Source organism: Azolla caroliniana, unplaced genomic scaffold (genome assembly GCF_043228905.1).
Source record: "Azolla caroliniana isolate FFs.n. ecotype wild unplaced genomic scaffold, voAzoCaro1.0.p SCAF_11, whole genome shotgun sequence".
Taxonomy (NCBI): Eukaryota; Viridiplantae; Streptophyta; class Polypodiopsida; order Salviniales; family Salviniaceae; genus Azolla; species Azolla caroliniana.
The window spans coordinates 21,316,895-21,328,399 of NW_028230446.1; the positions used below are offsets into that span (position 1 = coordinate 21,316,895).

The window sequence follows — 11,505 nt, forward strand, 5'->3', positions numbered from 1 at the left end:
GTTATTGTCATGTATTCATTTGGAATCTTGTTTTGTACACTTTGCAGAATCTTGTTTTGTACATCTACATCCATGTGCTTAGCTCAATCACAGTTTTCACCCATATATTTGGGCAGTGCGTACACATTGCTTTCACTTATTTTATTTGTGAACCGAAAAAGAAATACCAATAATCCTCTGTGGTTCACTTTAATGACTACCTACATATATCAACTTATAATTGTCTCATAAAGTGCATTCTTTTATTTTTGTAGATATGGATAGAAAAACAAGTCATTCAAACTAGGTGCCATTCACAATCAGACATTTTGAAAGAGTATTCCTGTTTATCAATGCCTCGCACTATAACCCAACAAAGCCTCATATGTTGGATTCCAGGATTCAAAATATGAGGGTCATACGAAGAAAATTTTGTGACATATTTGAGAGAATAATCCGTTTCAATGAATATAAGAAAACCCCTCATATACAGGAAATCTATTAATTTGTTTTTTTTCTGTTCCTTTAGAGCAATGGCCTGTTAACAAAATATTTAACTATGTTGATCCGCATACAATAATGTACGGATCATTATGTTAGTAAGGCATACAGGGGAAAGGCTCGTTAGCGCAATGGTCCCTTGATGAATATGTTTATGCTAATATGAGAATACATTAATTAACCTTTGTGTAAGAAACACGTAGTTATATAACTGGGAGTCTAATATACTGAGAAAGTTATAAATTTCGCTCCCTATATTTAGAACTATCTGATGATAATGATGATAATGAGCGACAATAGTAGACCCTGCGATAAAGCTTCTGAAGGTATTCAACCTAAAATCTACCCCCAGCAGCTGCCAAGTTTTCTTCACTGGTATATGTCTCATCTCCTCCTTTACATATTCTTCAATTAAACCATGTTGTCGCTGACTCAAACTCCTAATGAAAACAAACCCTTCACATATTTTGGAAGACACAAATTTTGTTGTGGGAATTGAAGAGCCCAAAATAGATTATGCTTACCTAGGTATTGTAACCAGAAGATGAACAAACAAATCCCCATAAAATGGAGAGTTCAAAGCTTTGATTCCTGCATTGTACATGTACACTGTTCCAGATCACATAATCCCAATATTAAAAAACACTTCTCTGATCTGAGATAACAGCATTACAATCATATTTACCTCTTCCTCTAAGTACTTCCTTATGGCCATGTTGTGTCCCTGAACGCACCTGAAAGAAACAAGAAACATTAATCAATCAGTCACCATGCCCACTTATATGTATGCATATGAAAAACCTGTCACATGCTGAAAAAGAAGCAACAACAACGAACAGTTTTCAACTTACGTAGTTAAGACTTTTTGACAGTACACATCACCAGTAAGCAAAGCAAACATATTTGATTGAAATTCCGAGAAATGCATTAAACAACAACCACCTTTACCTTCAATATGACATCCCCACTTAGTGTAGGTACTTGCACTTTACCCCCAAGAATAGCCTGGTGACAAAATCCATTGACATTTTTAGCTTGATGATTCGATCAACAACAGCATTTGCTGTAAAATCCAATAGCATGTTACCGTAGCAAAACTAATGGGTGCATCCACATGAACATTATTTCCCTCTCCCCTCCTGAAAACTAGATCCAGTAAAACCTATGAATCAAACCTTATGCATTTATTTTCCATCATCAGTTGAGTATGAATAGCAGCGAACAAAACAATAGCCACAAGAAAAAATTTAACCTTCATTGTAACATAAACATCTCCAGGCCGACTTGATTGTGGAGAGCATCCTCCCTCTCCAGGCACTCTTATGGTATTATCATTATCTACGCCTTCAGAGAGACAAAAGAATCTGGTAGGAAAAACACTTTTATTATAAGATTAAAAATACCACAAAAGATACCCACTTACCAGCTGGTATGTTGACTGTCACTGATTTCTTTGTCTTCGCTGCTCCTTTTCCACTGCATTTAGAACATTTCTCCTGCAATGTAAGAAACTGCTATTTTTCAAGGCATTAAATTATTTTGAGACGATCAAACAGCATTTCCAAAACATGTATTTACCGTTACAACTTCACCAGTACCATCACAATGCGTACATGGCTTTTGAAACATAAATCCTGGATATGGCTGGTGAACACTCTACATAATGTAGCATTGCAAATGATTAACATCAACTTTTGCAAGATTTAAATACAAATATGAACATTTACTACGTTCTCAGCTATGCAGAAGGTTCGCAAAAATCAAAACTCACCATTCCTGAACCTTTGCACAAACTACAAACTTGAGATTTCACACCTCGAGCCACACCAGTTCCACCTAGACAAGCAAGAGAATCAATCGAGAACATGATCAAAAGTCTCTAGGTGTCAATTAGAATCTGTAATAATAAAAACTCATATAATTTGGATGCAAAAAATGCATTGAGAAAACTAAAGTGCTTACTGCAAGCATCACAGCGTGAAGCAGCATACAAGGAAACCTTTTTCATACATCCATTAACCGCTTCATGGAATGTGATATCAATAGAAATCTGCAGATAAACGTGTTAAAAATAAGAATAAAAAACAAGTACCCCAGAGAAAAGTCAAGGATATAATGATTACCTTTACATCTTCAGAGTCTCCACCCATTCCATGAGCACCTTTCATCATTTTAAAGAGGTATTTTCAAGATCAAATTTAAACAATTTAACAGTCAATAAAGATCAATATACATTTTTTATACATGGGTAATACAGGAAATCAACACGAAAGCTTATCATTCAAGATCCACACGACATCATATTCTTAGGAGCATGATCAATCATTTTGTACACATCTAATCATTTACATAATACAAAGGCTTTCGTGGTTAAATGAAGTAAAGAGGTAAGTGCTTTCACGTGTTGATGGATAACGTGGTCTTTGCAATTGGAGAGTGACATCCCCCAATCCCTCAGCTGCCTCATTGTGAGAAAGATGACCCCTTAGAACTTAGTGGTGACCCTTGAAACTGCAACAATCCAAGGTACTTACTGGGAAACAAGATTCAGCTGTTTTCACAATAGTATGCACAGTATTCTCCTTTTATTAACTCAAAAGTAAATAAAGTGCTTCGGTACCATGATAAACAATCAAGTTTCGTGTGCAGTTCGCTTCATACTACAGAATTGTTTGCATGATAGCAAACACTAAAGAAAACAATGTGCAGTTATTGGCCAAATATTAGCTCAAAAGTAAATACATAGCTTAGGGATACTGGAGAAAGGCACACTTGACACTTCAAACTGCCTTCCAATTGGAACAACAAGAATAGAAACTATGATCACTTCCCATTATTTGTCAACTAAGAGATTGGCTATATCACATTCTGACCTCATCAAAACCGCCAAAACCTCCAAACCCGCCAAAACCACCAGCTCTAAAACCAGGTCCACCACCAGAACTCATTTTCACAAATGCATCATACCCGGCCAGTGAAGCAAGAAGCAAAGACAAAAAAGGGAAAAAAACATGTCTGGATGTTCTACACATGCATCTGATATTTTGAATTACAGTTGATAAGGCGCCGTTATAAAATTTACGAGAAACTAGAGAAATTATTAATATTACCAACACTATTATTAATATTTAGGTGAACCCTTCTTCTTCTTCATGGAGAAACTAGAGAGAGAGAGAGAGAGAGAGAGAGAGAGAGAGAGAGAGAGAGAAGAGAGAGGACTCCTTCAGCCATTTTAACGACCATGTATGCCATTAGCTGGCAAAATGTAGAGCATATTATGATGAACAATTACTCAAAATCCAAACACTTCATCATGCAAACCTTATCATATGAAGCTCGTTTTTCATCATCTTTCAGTGTCTGCCATGAAACCAAACTTTCTTTTTAAGGTCTTCGTTTCAAAGTCAAAATCCATGTGTAATTAAGCATAAACGAAATTCCAGTATCTTGAGACCTCATAAGCTCTTTGAATCTCTTGAAACTTCTTCTCGGCATTTGGATCATCTTTATTGATGTCTGGGGATGATGCTTCTTCGCCATCTGCAAAGAAAACACTACAACTTGTAAGCTAAAAAAATGCAGAGGGAATACTCTCTTTGATAACATAACTATTAAAAAAGAGATATAGTTGTAACCTAAAACAGTACCACGTAAAAACTCTAATTTGTGACAGAAAAACGTATGAACCGCGAAGACACAATAGCAAAACTTTATGCATTTCAAAAGCTTTAGTTACCACATAGTAAGCTTTCTTGATCTCAGATTGTCCTGCGCCTTTCTTAACACCAAGAATGTCATAATAATCTCTGCTAGCCATAGCTTGACCTTCCAAACGAGTTAACTATAATCACTTTCAAGATACTCCAAAAAGCTCTCTTGGAAGAAATGATGGTCATATGTTGAAAATACCAGTGTATAAATGTTTTTCAACTCACATGTGAATGTGTACCTGTGGCATGAAGCATCGATTCTTTTGTCGAGAATCAAACTGATAAATCCTATTTTTCCGAAAAATTAGATCGCCGAGATGAGCTATCAAGGAAACAATTGTGTTAACCTTTGTCTGTTCCTTCATTTGCCGCATTCCAAAACACTTAAAAGTACAGCAGCATTTTGTTTACCAAACAAATAGATATTAGCTTCAGAGACATCCAAATTTCTTTGTCAGTTCCATCATTGCCACATTTTCAACATTCAAATAAACAAAAGAACTTCATATTGATCAAGAAAATATACTGAAGTTTCAGATTCGTACCAGTCCTCAGTCTGTTCCATCTTTTTCATGTTTCAACATTTAAATAAACAGTAAAACTTTGCATTGACCATAAACATTTGTCTCGTGCTCACATTCAAACCAATAAAATAGAAAAACTTGCTTTCATCATAAACATTGTCTTTTACATCATTTAGCAGATAAATAAGCAGATCACTTGTCTGTTCAATAATATTTGCAACATACATCATCAATCAAAAAACAGGAAATTTTGCATTCATCGATAAACCATTGTCTAGTTCATCCTTAACCACATAATTTCATGAAACAAATAAAGAGATATTTCCTATTCATCGAGACCCTTTGAGTAGTTCATGATTTAACACGTGTTTTATAAATAAAAATCAACAGCAAATTTCACATACATTCTAAATCATTGACTGCTCCATCATTGCCAAATTGTATCAATCTTTTTCATCATTAGCCTTTGTCTTATCCATCATCATTTCACGGCGAATTTCTTCCAAACATAGCAACATAAAACCTCGCGTTCATCACAAAACTAGTATGCTCCAGCATTTTCCAATTTTCATCGTAAAAAGCTTGTCTGATCAATCAAATCATTTACAATGAGCATTAATCGAATAGAATAACAAAAAAATTATCTTCTCATGTCAAATTACCTGAGCTAAATCCATCGGTGTTGGTATGGTAAGAAGAAGAAGTGCAAGGCTTTGATGGGTTCTTGATATAATCCTTCGTTGTCCTCCGCGATACTGTTGCAGTTCGAATTCTCCTGAGAGTAGACATGCGAGGCATAGTTCGCTCTCTCTGTGTTTCTGTAACTGTTCTCTGTATGTTTCTGGCTAAAACCCGAACCATAAACCCTACGCCCTAAACCTTCATTCAGTTATCTGGTATATTCTAGAAACTTAACGACTCCGACCCCAAATTTTCGTTTATTTCCCTGAGATGCCCCTCTCGTTGTGGTTTCTTCTATTTCGGCGTCATGCCCCCCAAACCATCCCTTAATGTGGAGAGCCGAGCAATGGCATGGCAGCATGGTAGCTATTTTTGCTCCGCTATGTCGGGCAAGATTCAATGAATCTGCTGACACTTCATGGTTTCCAAAGATAGGACTTCTTCTTCAATGTATTTTAGTGGGTCGTCATTGTATTTTAGTCATTGAAACCACCTTGATTCTACAAGGTTAAATGAATGATTGTTAATTGACGATTCCAATAATATCGTAGCATATATCAGCCACGAGAATGCTGATTGGGAAATTCTTCTTTGTTGTGGTCGGAAACAACTTAGTTGTTGAGGTTGGTTACCCAATGCAATTTTTTTAGCAATTTCTTTCTTTGCCCAAGTTTCCTTTTCTTATATGTAACGGTAGACTTTGTGTGAGAATTTGTTTTTTTTTTTCAAGAAAGAAACACCTTAGTATATTACTTAGAGAAATGTACATAGAAAACAGAAGGAGACATTTCATTTCACCTCTATTGTAAGACAAAAGCTACTACCAACATCTGATCAAACTGATGATATCATATAAGAAACGAATGGAGCACAATCTACAAGTTATGCAATAAAAAAGAAGGTATGGCATAATTCCACTTCATACCATAAGTTGTATCTGAAAATAAGTGAAGCCCTCACCACCGTTTCTTAAAAGTCCACTTGACGTTGCCTTTGAGCATCAATTGAACCCTGCATATCATCATATTGCCCCCACGTATGGTATGGACAAATAACAACCAAAATTCAATAAGCATAGTACTCAAATGTATGTGAGCATTATTAAAAACAGCCTCACATCTCATTTTCCATATTGTCCAAAGAGCTAATGACGTAATAATACGCCAAATAACCAAATTTTTAGTTCTAAACCGTGGAATAAAATATGGAAATGAAGTGAGATAGATGTACCCATTGGAAAAGTGAAAGACATGAGAAGCATGCATACTTTCATACTTCATAACATCTCCATGAAGGACACCCCATAATACTCCACCCCACGAGAAAATAGAACTAGAATAATGGTGATTCAGTAATAAAAACAACTTACTCCAGAATTGCTTGATTTTGGGACATAACCAAAACAAATGCAAAATAGATTCCGTAGATGCACCACAATGCATTCCACAAGCATATTGCCGATTTTGCCTCAACCAATCACCAATACGAAGAGCATAATGCATCAACAACCAACGAAAACAAATCACTTTTTTCGTCAACTACATACTCCACAATCATTTCCAAAAATTGGTGTGAGAATTTGTTGCGAATTTATAGGCTTAGTAAATTTTCCTATCGAATTTGTATTCCCTTTCAATTTGACTAAGCTTTTAGTGATTGCTTTCTACCATTGTTTCATGCATGATAATGATATTGCTCCCTTGTATGATATCAATTTAAGGTTCTATCAAAGACCGCATTGAGCTTTTGTTAGTTCTCCACACACATTAGGTTCTTTATGATTGTCAACATTTGAAAACGTCGTCAATTGCATTTAGAGGTTCCCTCATCAATTGCTACAAATTGTCCATCGTCAATAATAGTTGCCAACTTATAATGTGCATTCCAAGTTCTCCCTTGGAAAGTACTACTTTTTGTACTTTTTGGCCCTTACACTCACCTCACTACAAAACATGAAATCCCATTTTATCAAGGTCACCTTAACTCCCACTCGATATGTTATAACAACCCATCATCAAAAAAATTACATGTGCAACTTATTTGTGGCTCCCTAATCCCACTTGTTCCCATCATGAATGAAACACCAATTGCAATTTATGCCATCAAAATATAGTGTTTGTCATAGAGCTTGCATTTGCATTTTGCAATCCAAGTGGCATTTTGTCTATATACATACTCCAAAGTATAACAAGGCGTCTTCTTTGGTCTCTAAAGCTACCCCTATTCGAAATCACCTACAAAATCTATGAGGCCGTATATCTTTTGTTTTGCCACCACATCTATTATTAGTGTGGTGGATAATGGGTCCAATTGGTGTCTTTATTCAAGGGCAAATTCCACACATGTCCAGAACTTATCGTTATCATGGAACATTCACCATATGCAAGGTTCAATTGACATCTCCACTCAACAAACAAAACTTGTCTACCAAAACTTAGTGATCGCTCACTTTCAAATTTCTTTTCTTTTATGGTTACAAACCTTCTTAATTTATGAGCATTGGGATTACAATCTACTTTTGGTTTGAACCTCGTGTAGGTAATGTTCATATCTCTTGTATGTACACATTTTGTGGCAAATGTGTTTTGCTACCTCTAAAACATGCTATCGTATTCTTGCTTTCCTTTTTTGTAAATTTTCCCTAAACTCTTGTTCAAATATTTTTGGTGGATCTTGACATGCTCTAATGTGAGAGTACATGTCCAATGAATTTGGATGCACATCACATTTTTTTATGTTTGAGCCATGTACCCCTTCAAGTCAATCTTACCAATAAACCCTTATCTTCTAATGTGATTATTTTATGACATGTGACATGTTTACCCATTGGTCTCCAAACCAATAAGCTCTTTTGTGTTACTTTTATCCCAATAAGCGATAATGTGTCCACTATGACATGACATTCCTTATTTTCTAGGGCAAACACATGTAATGCACATCAAATCCTTTTCTCTAGATACATTCTATTAACTTGACTTGGCTATGCCCAAATGTTTCATCAACAAGACATTAGTCATTCAAACACCACAAACAATGATTTTTTTTTTGCCAACTCCTTCAATATGCATACAAGGCTTGTGACAAAATCTAAAACTAGCATTGTGTCCCACACACTTACCTAATGTTCATTAGAACATTTATGGATTAAGGCCATTTGATGGTGCTCACTTTCTTATGGTGAGGGCAAATTCTCGATTCCCTTCTTATCCATATTTAAGTACTAAATGCATGTGCAAATGTCATGACTACCTTTCTCCTTTTGAAGTTTATTTTACAAAGCCACGAGGAGTACTTGTTAGTCAGAGACTTGGTAACTCCCGATATTATGTGAACTACCACATTGTTGACTTATGAAAAGGGAAAGAGGAAAGATCAACTGCTATCTAAACCGCATTAAATAGAAATTTATAATAATAGGCTTATGTTATTCATATAAACTTTACAACATCATGTTTCATTTGTTAGACTTTGTACGTCTAGCTCTAATTACGACCATTAAATTGATCAAGTGAATCTCATTATCACAATTTGTGCATATCCTATGCTCAATCAAATGAGACAATCCTGTTTTATTTCCTCTTATGCATTTAACAACTAGAACAACTAGAATTCCAAGCAGGGAATGGTAAGCATGTTTTTTAGTCACACAATGGGTAGAGAGAGAGAGAGAGAGAATCTTGATGTTCACGAAAGACCAATTGCCATATATATGTTGTAGTTGAGCTCATGTCGATGATCGAATTTGGTTTTCTTAAATTGAGACATTGATTTGATATGGCATGTATTTTAGGATAAATGATGCATGGTGTAACGAAGATGCAGAAAGCATATCGTCAATGAAAAAGAACTTCACATCAAGCTAATTCCCACATATCAAGCATATCTTGCAAGAAACACTGATGGCCTTGTTATACACAAGTCTTTGGTTGACCTAAAATTAAAGCAAATTCTTTAATTCATTACCGTGCTAATTAAAAAGTTAACATGTGACAATTGGGATTACAAACTCGAGTATGCTCGATATGTAATTCCGAAATTTTGGCTTTGTGCATTTATGGGATGAGAGATTGTGTTGCATGGCTTATAAAAGACTCCATCAAAGGCCAAAATGTCATGCATATTTTGCTCGGTAAATTCCATAACAAGAGAAAAAGTTCTAAAGGTCTAATACAAAAGCAAATATGGCAAATCACAATCATTATCTTTGAAATCTTGAAAATTTAGAACACCTTATTCTATCAAGTCAATCTAAGTTTTTTAACTGGATTTGAATAATGAACTTAAAAGTGCATGCACTCACTAGTGAAAAAACATTCTTGCATGTAAACAAGAGTTTCATGAATATCTTACTATTCAATATATGCACGTGCCGTTTAAAAATGATATTATCACTCATGGAAATATTGTGTAATTAGGGCCTTAAAATTGTGTTCACTTAAAATGCATATATGCGCTCATAATCATGAGTGACCCCCTTTAAGAATCTATCCAATGATCATTGTATATGGGTTGCTATTTTCTTATGAATCCATGATATAAAAATTGTCCCCTTCACAACGCAAGATAAAATACATGCAAGGGCATGGATGAACTTCATTCGTCTCTTTTAGGAAAAACTCCCATCTCGCAAAATAGAAACCATGTCATGTTTTTGTCATCCTCTCTCATGTTTGAGCCACCCGAAAGCAATGATCTTGATTATTGTGTTTTGTAAATCATCATTTTAAGAGAAACTTTTTATAGATGGGGAACTAAACAATATATTCCACTTTGAGTTCAACCCCCAAAACGTCATTGAGCAAAAGGTCGATCCTATATTTACCTAGCCATGGGTGATTGTTTCATTTTGTCAATGTGAAGGCTTTAATTTAGCCTCATAGGTAAATTTTAGTTCAATCCTTTAGGTTAAATTTAGTTCAATCTTTTTTTGAATGGGTTCACGGTCTGACATATTGGGTCAATGGTTCGGTTTGTGGCTCTAACAATGTTGTGAGCAGTTCAGTTTAAGTTAGATTTTTTTTTTTCAAGTGGCTTGGTTTTAATGGTTTAGGTTCAAATGATTCGGTTGAAATGGTTTCAAAAGGTTCATGTCAATGGTTTGGTTCAAAATGGTTTGTTTTAAGTGATCCAAACAAAAAACGAACAGATTTAAACAATAACCTAGATAGAAGGCAAGAACATTCACTATAACAATGGCCCAAGCAAAAAGCTAAAAGGCCCTTGAAAATTTTCTTAGGTTAGATCTTACACCGCACAATTTCCTTGCTTGTTCGCTCAAACAAATTTCAAGTTTCATTAAACTCGGTGGTGCCAGAGAAGAATAAACTTTTGGCGTGTTATTGGTGTAGTGTATGCCATGCTTATTTTCGACCAAAGATCATGGGCCACAATGACGAGGTTCGAGCCATGGCAGCGGACCACGAAGAGTATATGAACCTACATAGTAGAGAGAGAGAGAGAGAGAGAGAGAGTTCGTCTTGCCTATTGGCAATTCAACATGTTCCATTACCCATGTAGTGTAGTGTAGTTAGTGGGTGACCATCCTTCGTGGTCACACCCATTGTAAGTAGTGTTTTTTACACACATTTATTATATTAATATAATTGTGTGTTTAACAGAGAGAGAGAGAGAGAGAGAGAGAGAGAGAGAGAGAGAGGAGAGAGAGTGAGCGTGAGCCACACGGAGTTGCCAAAAGAAGGAAGACTTGGGGGGGGGGAGGGGTAATGCCAATTAATAGGATTTTAATCAACACTCTGTCTTCATCTGGATTAGGATTTTCAGGCGAGAATGAGGGAAGAAGCACAAATGGCGAGAAGAATCTAGAGAGCCCACAGCCATCAATCATATCATATCATGTCATCAACAGCTAGCCAGCCACCCTTCCCTCCGAACCAAAGCACAGAGAGGCAGAAAAGCTTGTAAATCCTTCAGTCATTATCATAGATATGCATATACGTAACACATACATACGAAAGAGATAGAGACAGAGACAGAGAGAGGCGTGTATACGCATACATACATACGAACGTACGTATGTACGTACATATGACATAGTCATTCATAGCACTTATGTAATGCTCTGTTTCTCATCAGTCTGTCTATCTCTGCTG

At 35.8% G+C, this 11,505-nt stretch overlaps 1 pseudogene across 1 annotated transcript; it reads right to left on the bottom strand.

Moving 5' to 3' along the window:
- Nucleotides 1-742: 742 nt before the first annotated feature.
- On the bottom strand, nucleotides 743-5,648 carry LOC147858497 (uncharacterized; annotated as a pseudogene). The gene is made up of 17 exons (XR_015530481.1): nucleotides 5,377-5,648; nucleotides 4,416-4,478; nucleotides 4,217-4,299; nucleotides 3,935-4,020; nucleotides 3,800-3,840; nucleotides 3,354-3,450; nucleotides 2,604-2,660; nucleotides 2,443-2,530; nucleotides 2,252-2,316; nucleotides 2,059-2,136; nucleotides 1,904-1,976; nucleotides 1,733-1,824; nucleotides 1,568-1,642; nucleotides 1,429-1,485; nucleotides 1,166-1,214; nucleotides 1,005-1,071; nucleotides 743-920 (listed from the first exon to the last, which is right to left on the bottom strand). The product of XR_015530481.1 is annotated as an uncharacterized LOC147858497 (transcript).
- Nucleotides 5,649-11,505: the final 5,857 nt, after the last annotated feature.